This window comes from Notamacropus eugenii, chromosome 6, assembly GCF_028372415.1.
Source record: "Notamacropus eugenii isolate mMacEug1 chromosome 6, mMacEug1.pri_v2, whole genome shotgun sequence".
NCBI lineage: Eukaryota > Metazoa > Chordata > Mammalia > Diprotodontia > Macropodidae > Notamacropus > Notamacropus eugenii.
In genome coordinates, this window is record NC_092877.1 from 62,546,145 (window position 1) to 62,560,297 (window position 14,153).

Genomic DNA, 14,153 nt, shown 5'->3' on the forward strand with positions numbered 1-14,153 from the left:
AGCTTCCAAAGCCCCAGGAGATATGATCCAGAAAGGTTTGAGGAATGTGAACAGGGATGGTCTAGATGGCCCTTTGACTGAATCCCCTTAATAAAAAGGATTTGTTCTATATAAACTGGACTCAGTCAATAGGCAGCACCCAAGGACCTAGAAGGCCACAAGTGGCCTTGAGGTTGCAGATTCTCCACCTCTGTAAGGAAGATTGTGAAATATAGCTTCATTCTTCTTCCCTAATCCTAATCATATGTTCCACTTTTCATGATCCCATAGGCAGTTTTCTTGGCAAAGATCCTGGAGTGGTTTGTCGTTTCCTTCTCCAGTGGATTAGGCAAATAGAAGTTAAGTGATTTGTCCAAGTTTACACAGCTAATGAGCATCTGATTCAAATTTGAATTCAAGTCTTCCTGACTCCAGGCCCAACACTCTAACCATTGAGTCATCTAGCTGCCACATATAAATGTTAGCTATCATTATTACCATCATCTCCATTTTACAGTTGAGGCAGACAGAGGTTAAGTGACTTGCCCAGGATCACACAGTAAGTCTGAGAACAGATTTGAAGGCAGGTCTATCATATATATACACATTACTTCCCTAATAGCATTTAAGATCTTTGAAGGCCAGGACTCTGTCTTCCATTTTTATATCTCTAACCCCTAGCACAGAACCTGGCACATAGTAGGTGGTTAACAAAATGCTATTGATTGACCTCAAGTTTATAATAAAGCCACATGGCTGCCTGGAAAGAGGGACAATTCTATAGTCATAGAATGTGGGAGTTGGAAGCGATCATTTAGTCAAACCCTTCTTTTTATAGACAAGGAAACAAAATTTGATTCCCCAGTGAGGTTAGAAGATAGAGAACATATAAAAGCACTGAAGACAGAGTTGTTGTGTTCGTCCTTTGCTGCTGAAGAACACCATGCCATCAAATAAATGATGACATGACTTGTACTTGACTTTGTTTTGAGTGAGGGAGTACTGTGCAAGGACACCAGCCTCATTTCACCTCCAGAGCCATCTGAATACAGTGACCTGATATTCCTCGGGATGACTGGAGATGGCCCAGGATATACTAGGAGACCTTGGTCCCTTTAGGCCAAGGTCTATGCAGGAACTTACTGAGGGTAAGGTAATACCCATTCATTGAATAGGCCTATTTAAGAAGTAGCCAGGGCATGGTTCCTTTAATGAGGCAAAGAAAAGAAAGACCTCAGGCTGGGAAGGAAACAGCAACAGTTACTATTGATAATCACTCTGAAGCCAAGAGGGTCCAGAAGAGAGCCTTAAGATCAGAAAGGCAGGCCAGATATCAAAGATAGATAAAGATCTATTTTCCAAGATACATAGAAACATTCAAATTCATAAGAATAAGCGCCATTCCTCAATTGATAAGTGGTCAAAATATATGAACAGACAGTTTTTAAAGAAGAAATGCACGTTATTGGCAATCATATGAAAGGATGTACTAAATCACTAGTAACAAGAGGACACAAATTACAACAATTGAGGCTGCTTTATGATTACAGGGAATAGAAAGAGGGTAGAAAAGGATTCATTTCTTGTCCTAAAGACTTTTTATTTTATTGGATGCCAAAAAAAAAAGGATGAAGCACAGTTTTACCTTTCAGGAGATCACAATATGATCAGGGAGATAGATTAGTGAGAAATAAATATTTTGAAAATATAAAAGAATAATCAAGCACTTAATTATGAGGCAGAGACATACTTCAAGTAATTAAACTGGAGAATCAAATTATAATTTGATGTAACTGTAATTTAATCAAATCTAAGAAGAGTTGGAAGAGCATAACCAAGTCTCAATATTCTAAGTATTGGGTAGAAGGAATGTTAGATTAGTTCTCTGTGGCACCAAAGGGTGGAAATGACAGGAAGAGAGAATTGTAAGAAAGGATTGAAAGACAGTGTGACTTAGTGGCTAGACAGTCAGGGCACATAGTAGACACTTAATTGTTGTTTTGTCCTTTGTTTTCCAAGAGGATCAATGACATCACAGGGTGACATCTTGACTGGCATGTGAACTGGATTTAAGTGAGGCAAAGTTGTACAGAGTCATCAGCCTCATTCTCTTCCAGAGTCATCAGTGTCTTGGTGCAAGACCAAAGTCAAGATGACTGACTATGACCTTGGCATGTAGTGGATGCCTGATCAAACTCTAAGCACTCCACAGTCTGCTTGAGCCACCTTCATAGACATTGGAACAAGTTGTTCTCATCCACCAGGGAAAGTCTTCATGTGTTTGGTGTAGACACTCTCTTAAGTCCCCAGTGACTTTGAGGCCCGTCAGTTAGCCCATCTGTTGAGATGAGTGGGTATGGCCTCCAAGCAAGCTACATTTTGTAGCTTGTAATTGTAGGAATTACAATTTACAATTACTTCTTAGAGCCAGAAGTAAGAGTTGACTGCCAGGAAGACCCCAAAGGTGATTGAGCAGCCCTGAAAAGGGCTTGACAAATCCTCAAACCAGAGGTGTGACAGTAGGGATTCAAATAAAAGCAAAAACTGCTCCTAGCTTCAAGATGTTCACGATGTGATGGGGGAGACAACATGTAAATAACTAGGTATAAACAAGATATATACAGAGTAGGTGGGAGGAGCTAGGTGGCTTAGTGGATAAAGCATTGGACCTGGAGTCAGGAAGACCTGAGTTCAAATCCAACCTCAGATACTTATTAGCTGTGTGACCCTAGGCAAGTCACTTAACCTGTTTGCTTTAACCGACTGGAGAAGGAAATGGCAAATCACTCCAGTATCTTTGCCAAGAAAACCCCATGGACAGTATGGTCCATAGGGTCATGAAGAGTTGGACATGACTGAAAACAACTCAACAACAACTTCATAGGGGGAAACCAAGGAAGACTTCCTACAGAAAACAGGATTTGAGTTGAGTCTTGAAAAAAGCCAGGCAAACTAAGAGTGGAGTTACCTCAGATTAAACTCTAGCATGCCTTATAAAGGTAAAAACATTTAAGATATGCTTACACGTAACAGAAAAGCACAAAAAAATTAAATTGTCTTTTTTCCTATAAAAGTACTTAGTGTGTGATTAGCTGACCACTTTGGGAGTGGAATTTAGCTGAATTATTAATGGTTTTCAGTAGATAAAATAACTTGTTTTAAAAATTGAGTGCAGACTTTATATAATCTGATTTTTAGCAAATGTTGAAATTGTCAAAACAAAAATCTATTGCTTAAATTCATCTGAAACCTTTTAAGATAATTGAAAGCTTACTTAAATATTCTTTCTAAGTCTCAGAGTTAACAGAGTAGAAAAAGGAATCATAGGAATTAATCCCAATGTGACCTGAAAGGTTAAATAACAAAGCCCCATGCTTTTAAGCAGTAACTTTCCAAAGGCCTAGTAGATGGCCACGTGATGGAAAGTTAACTATGCCAAGAAGGAAAATGAGTTATTCAGGAGGTTATGAGGACTCATAATTTGGGTGAGAATAGCTAACTAATAAAGGAGTTAAGATTTAGAGGCAATACTCCAAGAATCTTTTCCCCAGCAACAGCAGGCCGCCATATTGATTCCTCATTTGTGAACACCTACAAACTCACAACCTAAATTCGTGAATGTGATAGGAACATTTAGTGTAGAAATTCCCTCCACCAATGCAGATAGACTATTTTTCTGCAATTCATGGCCATGGAGACCCAGGACACTGAGAAGTAGCATGACTTAATGGTGATCACATAGCTAGTTTGTACCAGAAACAGGATCTAAATTCACATCTTCCTGACTCCAAGTTTAACCCTCAGTCCACTATACCTAGCTGCCCTCCAAGCTGTTCAATATAGTCTAACACTTAATTCTGTCCTGTATAACATAACATACATATACTGCATTATAGTTATAAAGTTATAAACCTTATCTCATTGGTACCTCACAACAATCTTATGAAATAGGAGTATGAGTATTATTGTTATTACTTTCATTTTATAGTCTAGTAAACTAAGACTCCGAGAGACTAATCAACTTTCCTACAATTACACAATTTAGGAAGTGTAGGAACAAGGACTCAAACTCAGCAATTCTGACTTTAAATACATTCCTCTTTTCTACTTTATCCCACTATCTCTAAGCATTTCACAAGATTTTTAGTTAGTATTCTTCACAAGTAGACAGGTGACCTCAAGATTGATGGGCACTAAAATGCCAGGTAGTACCCATCTGCCCCAAAGGTCAGCCCTCTCTAATTCCAAGATAGGTTGAAAATAGGGAAATTCTCCTGACCCTGTAACCCACTTCAACCCTATGACTGCATTTGGTCACAGTACGGTAGTGGTCAGTTCACCAAGTAGGAGATCCAGGAGTACAGAGGGGCCTATGGCTCCTTTGAGGTCCTTACTCTTCTTTCCCTATCTCAGTCATGCCACACACACAGAAGAGCAAAACCATTCACAGTTGCCCCTTCAGTGAATGCCAGGATCCAAATGGATGTAAAATTTTTTGCTTTGCTTTTAGATAGTGTCCAGCACATAGTAGGCGTCTGATAAATGCTTGTTGAGTTGAATTGGACTGGCCAGAGTGCGTTTCAAGAACATTGGCATCAGCTCCTCCTCCCTCCATAATTTTTGGTGTTCAATGGATGGACAACACATGCATGCTTTTAAGCATGGGTATATGGGACAATCTGGTCTGTGGTTTCAGAGTACACTCTCAGCTCCTGCTGCCAAGCTCTTTGCTACATAAACAGACCTTCCTTCCCCTTTGCCATTGGCCTTTTCCCATGTTCTGCTGCAAACTTGGTATCCATCTTCCTTCTTTGCCAACTCTGTTTTGCCAGTACCACAACTCACCATCTTGCCTGGTCCAAGGAGAGTGTCCTTCAAGACTTCACTTTCCCCTATATAAAGCAACTTCCTGGCCACCTAGAACCAAAGAGCATTGGGCAGAGGCAAGAAGAACAGACAGATTTTATCTGTAAGGAGCTTTGCTTGATCCCTACCCCCTTCTGGGGGAAAATGATGTCCAGTCCTTTAGACTTTCACAGGGTACTTTACCCAAGTTCTTTTATCTCTATATCTTACACTCCCTTGGATAATAATAATAATAATAAAATTCATACTGCTCCCCAACTGATAAATGGTCAAAGGATATGAACAGGCAATTTTCAGAGGAAGAAGTTAAAGATATCTATAATCATATGAAAAAATGCTCTACATCACTTTTTATTAGAGAGATGCAAATCAAAACAGCTCTGAGGTACCACATCACACCTATTAGATTGGCAAACATGACAGAACAAGAAAATGATAAATGCTGGAGAGGATGTGGGAGAGTTGGAACACTAATTCATTGTTGGTGGAACTGTGAGCTCATCCAATCATTCTGGAGAGTGATTTGAAACTATGCCCAAAGGGCTACAAAAATGTGCATACCCTTTGACCCAGCAATATTGCTTCTAGGACTGCATCCCCAAGAGATCATAAAAATGGGAAAGGGTCCCACATGTACAAAAATATTTATAGCAGCACTCTTTGTAGTTGCCAAAAACTGGAAATCAAGGGAATGCCTATTAATTGGGGAATGGCTAAATAAATTATGGTATATGAATGTAATGGAATACTATTGCGCCATAAGAAATAAGGAACAAGAAGACTTCAGAGAGGCCTGGAAGGACTTATATGATCTGATGCTGAGTGAAAGGAGCAGAACCAGGAGAGCTCTGTACACAGCAACAACCACAGTGTGCGAGAGTTTTTTCTGGTAGACTTGGATCTTCATAGCAATGCAAGGACATAAAAAAAAAATCCCAGTCGTCTTCTAAGGCAAAATGCCTTCCACATTCAGAGAAAAAACTATGGAATTCAATCGCAGAATGTAGCAGATCATTTGTGTATGTGTGTGTGTGTGTGTGTGTGTGTGTGTGTGTGTGTGTGTGTATTATGTTTTGGTTGGTTATATGATTTCTCCCACTTATTTTAGTTCTTCTATACAGCATGACTATAGTGAAAATGTATTCAATAGGATTGTATGCGTAGATCCTACATAGAATTGTATGCCCTCTTGGAGAGGGAGGGGGATGGTGGGGGGAAAAAAGTCTAAGTTTTATGGTAGTAATTGTAGAACATTAAAAATAAAAAAAATAAAAAAATAAAAAAATAATCATACTGCAATTTAAGGTTTGCAAAGCACAGTACGTATGTTATCCCATTGAGCCCCATAACATCTCTAGATTGGTAGTATCCCTATCCCTATTTTACAACTGAGGAAAATGAGGTAGTTATTTGTATACTTATCCTTCCTCTGGGACTGGGCCTTTGTCATATGTAGAAATTCTTTCTCCTATGGAGGAGGGTTGTGATGGTACAGTGATACAGGACATGCAGAGGGTAAGGGGGTTGGGAGGGGAGTGGTACATAATGACACACAGTACAAGAGGCTTCATCCCTTTTGTCTTATTTCCAGAGTTTGGTTTAATTGACCTGGGTGAGATAAGAACCAGGATTTTCTTTTTACCTCATGGGGAAAAAAAGATAATGGAAAAACTTCAGCCCTGTTGGAAGAACTGACAAGTTCCTCCTTAATCCTTTTCATAAATTAATTCCATCCCATTTTAGCAGAAAGGGGATGAAATTGTGCTCTTAACAGCTGAATTGGGCTTCAGTTATCATCATAAAAAGGTACAAATGAACCAAACATCAGCTGATATACTGTTTCCCTGACCTTTAATTCCTGATAAAACAAAACTAATTGCATGAAGTCTTCAGTCAATTTTGAAAATAGTCTCTATTATTTACTGATCCTATCTAATTAGTTCTAATTTATAATCCAGATAAAGTGCTGTAATGAGCAGGTGAGTTTAAACGCCAAGCTAGAGACAAAGAAATCAATCAGCCCTCACTATGGTAACAGCTGTGTGTGGCCTTGGGAAATCACTTACCCTTCTCTGAGCCCTGCTTTCCTCATCTGTAAATGGAGCTAGTAATACCTGCATTACCTACTTCACACAATTGTTATGAGAAAGGCTCTTTGCAGTTCTTAGAGCAATAGAAAAATCTGAGTGATGGTAAGTCTCCTTGAAAGAAGTACTGAATGTCCTAATAAATTCTGTCCGACAGGACAATGGTCCATTAGAATATCTATCTGAGGCCAAGAAAGCTTCATCTCCCTTCTTTTTTAAGGGGACTTTATCCATGATACCAGCCCCACATTTGAAGAAAAGGGCAACAGGAGCCAAACAGGAGAAGAAAACCCCAAGCAAAATGAAAACTTGTGTTAATATACCACTCCTCCTGCCCCAAGGCCAGAATTTCCCACAATTATCTCCATAATATAAAGAGTTCCTTTTGGTCCCTCTTGGTCCAAATTTTGGCAACTGGGGGAGCTCAAAAAAAAAAAAATCATTCATAATAGAGTCCCAGGTGAATGTGGAAAGGGAAATTCAGGATTTAGAGCTAGATCTAGAGATCACTCCCATAAGGAAACTGAGACCCAGAGAGCAACTGATTTGGCCAAGGTCACACAGATAGTAAGTAACAGAGCCATAAAGTAAAACTAGGCCCTCTAAACTCAAATTCATTGTTTTATCTGCTACACACAACACTGTACCCTGCTAATCTCCTACCCAGACTGAACCATGCCTGTCAGGATGAACCTATTGACACATGGGAATTTTCAGTGGGAAAAATGCCAACTATACTATATCCTGGTTGAGAATTGCATAGTTGTGAGGAACCTTGATCCCAAGGATATCTATGGGGCAACTGCCTCTGGACTAGTACTAACTGGAACAAAGGGTGTCATCTCTATGCAGATGACTCCTAAATCTTCATATCTAGCCCTTCTCCCTCTTCTGAGTTCCTATTCCTCATTATCCATTTACTGCTGAATATATTCACCTGCACCTTCTCTAGGAATCCCAAACTTATAATGTCCAAAACAAAACTCATTATCAAACCCACCTTCTTCCTGATTTCAGTATTTCTGTTGATGGCATCACTCTCCTTCTAGTGGCCCATGTTCTGGATCTTGGAATCTTCTTCAATTTTTCCCTCTCCCTCAATCCCCGTATACAATTGGTTGCCAAGTCTTGTTTACAATTTGTAGTCTGAGAGGCATGATCTGGATGAAGATCTAACAAAGGAGACAGAGGAGTGGTCAGATAGGTAGACAAGCCAAGAGAGAGTAGTGCCAAAGACTGAAGGAAGGTCAAAAATGAAGATGGAGAAAAAGCCATAAGATTTGGCAATTAAGAGATTATTAGTAACTTGAGAAAGAGTAGTTGCAATGAATTATGAGGTCAGAAACATGACTAGATATGGTTAAGAAGAGAAAGCAAAAGGAAAGGAAGTGGAGGCTCCTATTATAGATGACCTTCTCAAGTTTAGCCACAAAAGGCAAGAGAGATGTGAGACCGTAGCTAGAAGGAATGGATAGATCTAGTGAGAGGTGTTTTTTTGGTTCAGTTTTTTTTTTTTTTTTTGAGGATGGGGAGATGGGCTTTTTGTAGGCAACTGGGAAGCAGCCGGTATACAAGGAGAAACTGAAGATAAATGAGAGTGGGGATAATAGAAGCACCAATCTACTAGAAAGAGATAGCTTGTGAATGTAGAGAGGTTTGCCTTGGAGAGGAAGACTACCTAATTATGTGAGATATGTGAAAGAGGAAAGAGTGGCAAAAGGTATTCGGATGAGGCAAGAGGAGGAGGAGAAGAGGGAGGTGTAGTCAAATGACCATAATTTTTTCAGTAGAATACAAGACAAAGTTCTTAGCTGAGAGGATGGAGGGAGGGAGAGCCATGGGAGGTTTGAGGAGGAATGAAAAAGTATTAGAAGAACCACGATGGTAAGTGGGCTAGTGAGCTAATTAGGGAAACGTAAAAGGATTGTCTGGCAGCCCTGAGGGCCAGGTTGGGATTTTGTAATGCAAGACTCAAGTGCCATCTCTTAAACCTGGGTTTTTCCTAAGCTTCCCATTGGTTCGTATTCTACCATCCTTACAACAACAAGCATTTATATGGCACTTTATAGAATTTACATCTTACACATTACACATTACACCTCATTTAATCCTCCCAACAACCCTGTTGTATAGATACTATTGTTATTGTCATCATTCCTGACTCTCCATGACCTCATTTGGAGTTTTCTTGGCAAAAATACTGGAGAAATTTGCCATTTCTTTCTCTAACTCATTTTACAGATGAGGAAACTGAGGCAAATAGGGTTAAGTGACTCATCCAAGGTCATATAACTAGTAAGTATCTGAGGCCAGAAGGTGGAAAAGATCATTGAACAAATACAATGAGTTAGAGAGAAATTAAGTAGCCTCCTAATTATGGGGAAATCATCTATCTCAAAAATCAGGTGATCAAATTAAGTGACAGCCAATAAATTAGATAGGAGTGGGAGGAGCTCTATGTGAGACTGTTGGGAGTGGATTGTGTAAGAGGAGGGTGGGCTAGGGGAGAGGAAAGTATGAAATGGCATGTGAGCTAATATATAGATTCTCTATATAAAGTTATATAGATTCTATTGAGAATTCACAGGCTAGGATCAAACTCAGATCATATAGGGCACTAATTAATACCTACAGTAGTTGCCTATCGCCTGTGAGCTTACAGCCTAAAGCATGCAGATTACCCTAAGGGGTATTTGGTTGGTACTAGGAAAGAAAGCAGAGGTAGCTCCCTTTCCTTCAATCTTTCTCTCCAGGCAGTGTCCACAGTTGCTTGGCTAGAGGTCAGAGGCTAGGTCCTGCAATTAGCACTGTATTTCCTAATCCCCAAATCTTTTTCATGTACAAAAAATGCTCCCAAGGTGACAAGAAGGAGCTAGGAAGCAAAATCATAGACTGGCTCTCCAATACAACTTCTTTACTTTCTGAAACACTCCCTTCCCAGCTTAAAAACGAATCAAGGAGGAGCAACTAGTGGATGGAGCACCCATCCTGAAGTCAGGAGGAGCCAAGTTCAAATTAGACCTGGGATGCTTAACTAGCTGTGTGACCCTTGGCAAATCACTTAATCCCAACTGCCTCACAAAAAAAAAAAAAAAAATGGATCAATGAGCCAATTGCTATCAACTTCTCTCTTATCTTCCCAGGTTCCTGACATTCCCCACTTATTATGCCTGGAAAGGAAGATATCTCTACTTCTATAGATCCCAAGGAGAAAAGATGGGCTAGTTTCCTCATCTGTAAAATGGCAATAATAAAGATTGCAATACCTACCTCACCAGACTACAGGACTTCTGAAAAGCTATTTAACCCCTCTAAGTCTCAGTCTTTTTGTGTGTAAAATGGGAATGATAATGCTAACCACAAGCCTGTAGTGGTGGTTATGAAAAATACTATGGATTGTTATATAATATTATCATTAATTAAGTTTTAGTAAATAAAACTTTCTTGTGTAACAAAAACAATTCACTTTTATAGCACTTTATAATGCACAACAATCTCATGAGGAAGAATTGGAATCAAGGAATCTCAGAGTTTGAAGAGACCTCAGATGTCATCAGGATCAAACTCACATTCAAATAAAAGTCCCCCTTATAAAATAGCTTACAAATGGCCATTTGGCCCCAGCTAGCTGAAAGACTTCCAGAGAGGGTGACGTCCTATACCTATCCATTCCATTGAGGCAGCTAAGTGTCACGGTGCAGATAGCCTGCAGGGCCTGGAGTCAGGAAGACTCCCTGCTCAAGTCACTTAACCCTGTTTGCCTCAGTTTCCTTACCTGTAAAATGAGCTGGAAAAAGATATAACAAATCACTATCTCTAAAAAGAGTCACAAAGAGTCCATCAAAATTAAAAAACAACTGAACAAAATGACGGTTACTATCCGAATATAATATTTGCCTTGTTAAAAGTCAAGGAACCTGCTTTGGGGCAAAGAATTAAGTTAGGTAGTTAAGTAAAAGATGGATTATGAAAGCAAGAAGCCAAGAAGGGCAATTCAGTCATCTAGAAATAACCCAATTACACATTTTAAATACCAAAGCTTTTAGGTTTCAGTGTCTTTAACTGATCTAGTATGTTTGTTGGTTTTCTGGATCAAACTCATACTCCCATAATCAATCTAAGTTTTCCTGATTTTCATTTTCATTTTATTCCTTCCTAATGTGACAACTTGTTTGGTTTCTTGCCTTTCCAGATGGACTGGTAATGATCTACCTTCACTTTCACCCCAGCTGTCAATTCATCATTACCCCAATCTTCCAGAAAAATCCTCAACATCAGGCATAATGGGTGAGCCCTGCCCACCACCACACATCCCTACACAGTCACTAATAAACTTCTTGGGCCTCAGTTTTCTCTAGCATAATGCAGGAATAATGATGATTACAATACCTACCTCACCAGACTCTAACTTTAGAAAAGCTATTGAACTTCTCTTAGTCTCAGTCTTTTCATATGTAAAATGGGAATGATAATACTAACCATAACCCTATAGTGGTTTTTATTAAGAAAGCTCTTGATTAACTGTAAACTGTTGTACAGATATGATCATTAATGAAGTTTTAAGTCTCACGAACACTGACCGATGCAATAACCAGCCAGAGAGTTTGTGGACTCAGAGTCCATTCTGAGAGAGATGATGAACTCAAGCTGCACAAAGAGACATTTATTTTTGGAAAAGCCTATGTGGAAATTTGCTTTACTTGACTAAGCGTATTTGCTAACAAAGGTTTTGTTTTTTTCTCTTTACACTAGGGGAGGGGCAATACGAGGGTGTGTGGGGTAAGGGATTGGGTTTCCCAAAAGAGAAACAGAACAAGCCACTGGAAGATTTTTCTTTTTAAGTACAGAAGAGAAAAAAAGGAAGTCAGAAGAAAATATAGGCAGGAAAAAGGGAAAACAAGCTGTACATAGTAGAGATTCACAATTTAATAGATAATTCTATTTTCTATTCTTTGCATAAGGAATACTCATTTTATTTGGTGTTAAGTGAAAAAATAATAAAAATTATTAAGAAGTGGATTATTAAGAATGATTATTATTAAGAATGAAATTCTGATAAGACAAACAAGAAAAGTCCATTCTAACCATACCTTAATTTACCGCTTGCTTGTATTACAACAGTAACCTCCTAATTGCTCTCTCAGTTTCCACAATCTCCCCCTCTCCAATTCATGTTCCACATAGCTGCCAAGCACAAGTCCTACCAAGTCATTCTCATACCCCCAAATCTTCATTCAGTATGCAGAGGATAAAAGCAAACTCATCAGCTTGGCATCTGGCTCTAATTTACCCTTTCGGCTCATTTCATACTCCTCTTTCCACACTCTGTGGTCCAGTCAAATTAACTCTTTTGTTGATCTTGAAACGCCTCATTTCATCATCTTTGCAGGCTAAACTTACATGTCTTAAAATTACTGGCCTCCCTCTCTCTGCCTGTAAGAATCCCTAGTTTCAACCTCCAAGGAAACTCAGCTGAGAAGCCTTTCTTCATCTTTCCACCTGTTGTGTTCTCTGTTTCCTCAAATTGTATTGTGTTTATCTGTCTGTTTAAATGTCATATTTCTGATTGAATCTAAGCACCTGGCGAATATTTAATAAAAGCATATTAGATTGGACACTAAAAGTTAATCCACAGGTGAGATATCCTGCCCTCCCTTTAGTTCCTCATGCTGGTCTCTGGGGCTCATTTCCTCAGTTCACTTAATTATAAAATGGGTGTAATATTAGCAGGAGGGAACTCAAATAGAGTAATTTAGTTACTACCTTGTTAAATAGAAATGCATACACACACACACACACACACACACACATACATATATACTTGTATATGATTGACTAAGAAACCATGAACTTTTTTTACATCATTTTTAAAGAGAAATTATATGTATGTGTACATGTAATTTCTTTACATAAATCCACAGATGTATGTATATTTCTTTTTTTAAAAACTATATATGATATATACATTTCTTTACATATATCCATGGATATATGTACATTTCTGTGTGTCTAACATATTAGATGTTAGTATATTAATTAGTATGTATATTAATACATACATTTCTAACATATATTAATATATACATTTCTATGTATCTAACATATTAATATATTAATTTCTTTTAAAACCTATATATGGATATATTTTTTTAACTATGAAAAAGAAGTTCATAGTTTCTTAGGCAATACTCTTCCCTCTTCTTTATACCTTGAAATGTTTATGTTTGTTGGTAACTGTTAAGGTGATAATAAAAAACAAAAATTTTAAATAAAAGAGTAGATTTCTCATTTTTATTAAGTAAGATGGAGGTTCATGTCTATTCGATTAATTAATGGAGGTTCCTGCCTCCATTTTCAGGCATTTAAGAGGAGGTAAAGGAATATACCCTTTAGCTTGCCTTTGAAACCTGTGAGAAAATGGTTAAAGTAACAAGCCACTAAGAGACTAGGGCAAGAGGTGGCAGAGGTTGGAATGTTTGTACCCAATAACAAATTAAAAATTAATTTAATTAATTAAAAAGTATTGTTCTCATGCTCTGTAACATAGACCCATAACTTCATCCATGGAATTGCTACCAGTGGAGCTATAAAAAGCCCTGCCAATACTATTCTGAACCAAAATTCATGTAATGACAACTTTCATCGAATGATCCTAATTCTACTATAACTCCTTCACATTCTCTGCCTGAGATTCCTCATAATGCTATTGCTTTGAATTCTCTGGATGTTTTCTCTGCTCTGTGTATCTGCCTAATCCCTAGAACCCAGACCATCTTGCTGCCTACAAACCCCTAGTTATCCTATTTAGTTTTAAAAAAAACAAAAAATTCTACTCTGATAATATCTGATAAATGCTTCTAGTTTATAAGTAGAAACCAGGAAGGAAATGAGCCGTTAACATTTTAACTTCCCCTTTTGAATTCATCCTTGAGTCCATAAGTAGAAAAATGGATACTGAACTGATTGTTACCTTCTTATATGGTAATTTTTAACTGAATTCAACTTACAGTATACCTTGAAATCATAAAACAGAACTAGCTTGCTATGTGGTATCTTGCTGCGAACTTGCATAAAGAAAATAATGTGGATTTAAGGAAGGAACCTCGGAGAAATAACTGGAAATCTGGAGGAAGATGTCCCCCTGGCAGTCACAATCATCTGAAATGCCTCATTCCATAGAGTCACCACGGTAGAGATAAAGAATACTGTACTTAGAATCAG

The 14,153-nt window shown here is 38.3% G+C and overlaps 1 protein-coding gene across 1 annotated transcript in view; it reads right to left on the reverse strand.

Moving 5' to 3' along the window:
* SLC2A9 (solute carrier family 2 member 9) overlaps positions 1 to 14,153 on the reverse strand; it is a 327,171-nt gene that overhangs the window by 298,954 nt on the left and 14,064 nt on the right. The window contains exon 3 of the mRNA XM_072620227.1: positions 7,933 to 8,104. The gene's annotated coding sequence lies outside the window, so the exon portion shown is untranslated. The remainder of the gene's footprint in view (positions 1 to 7,932; positions 8,105 to 14,153) is intronic.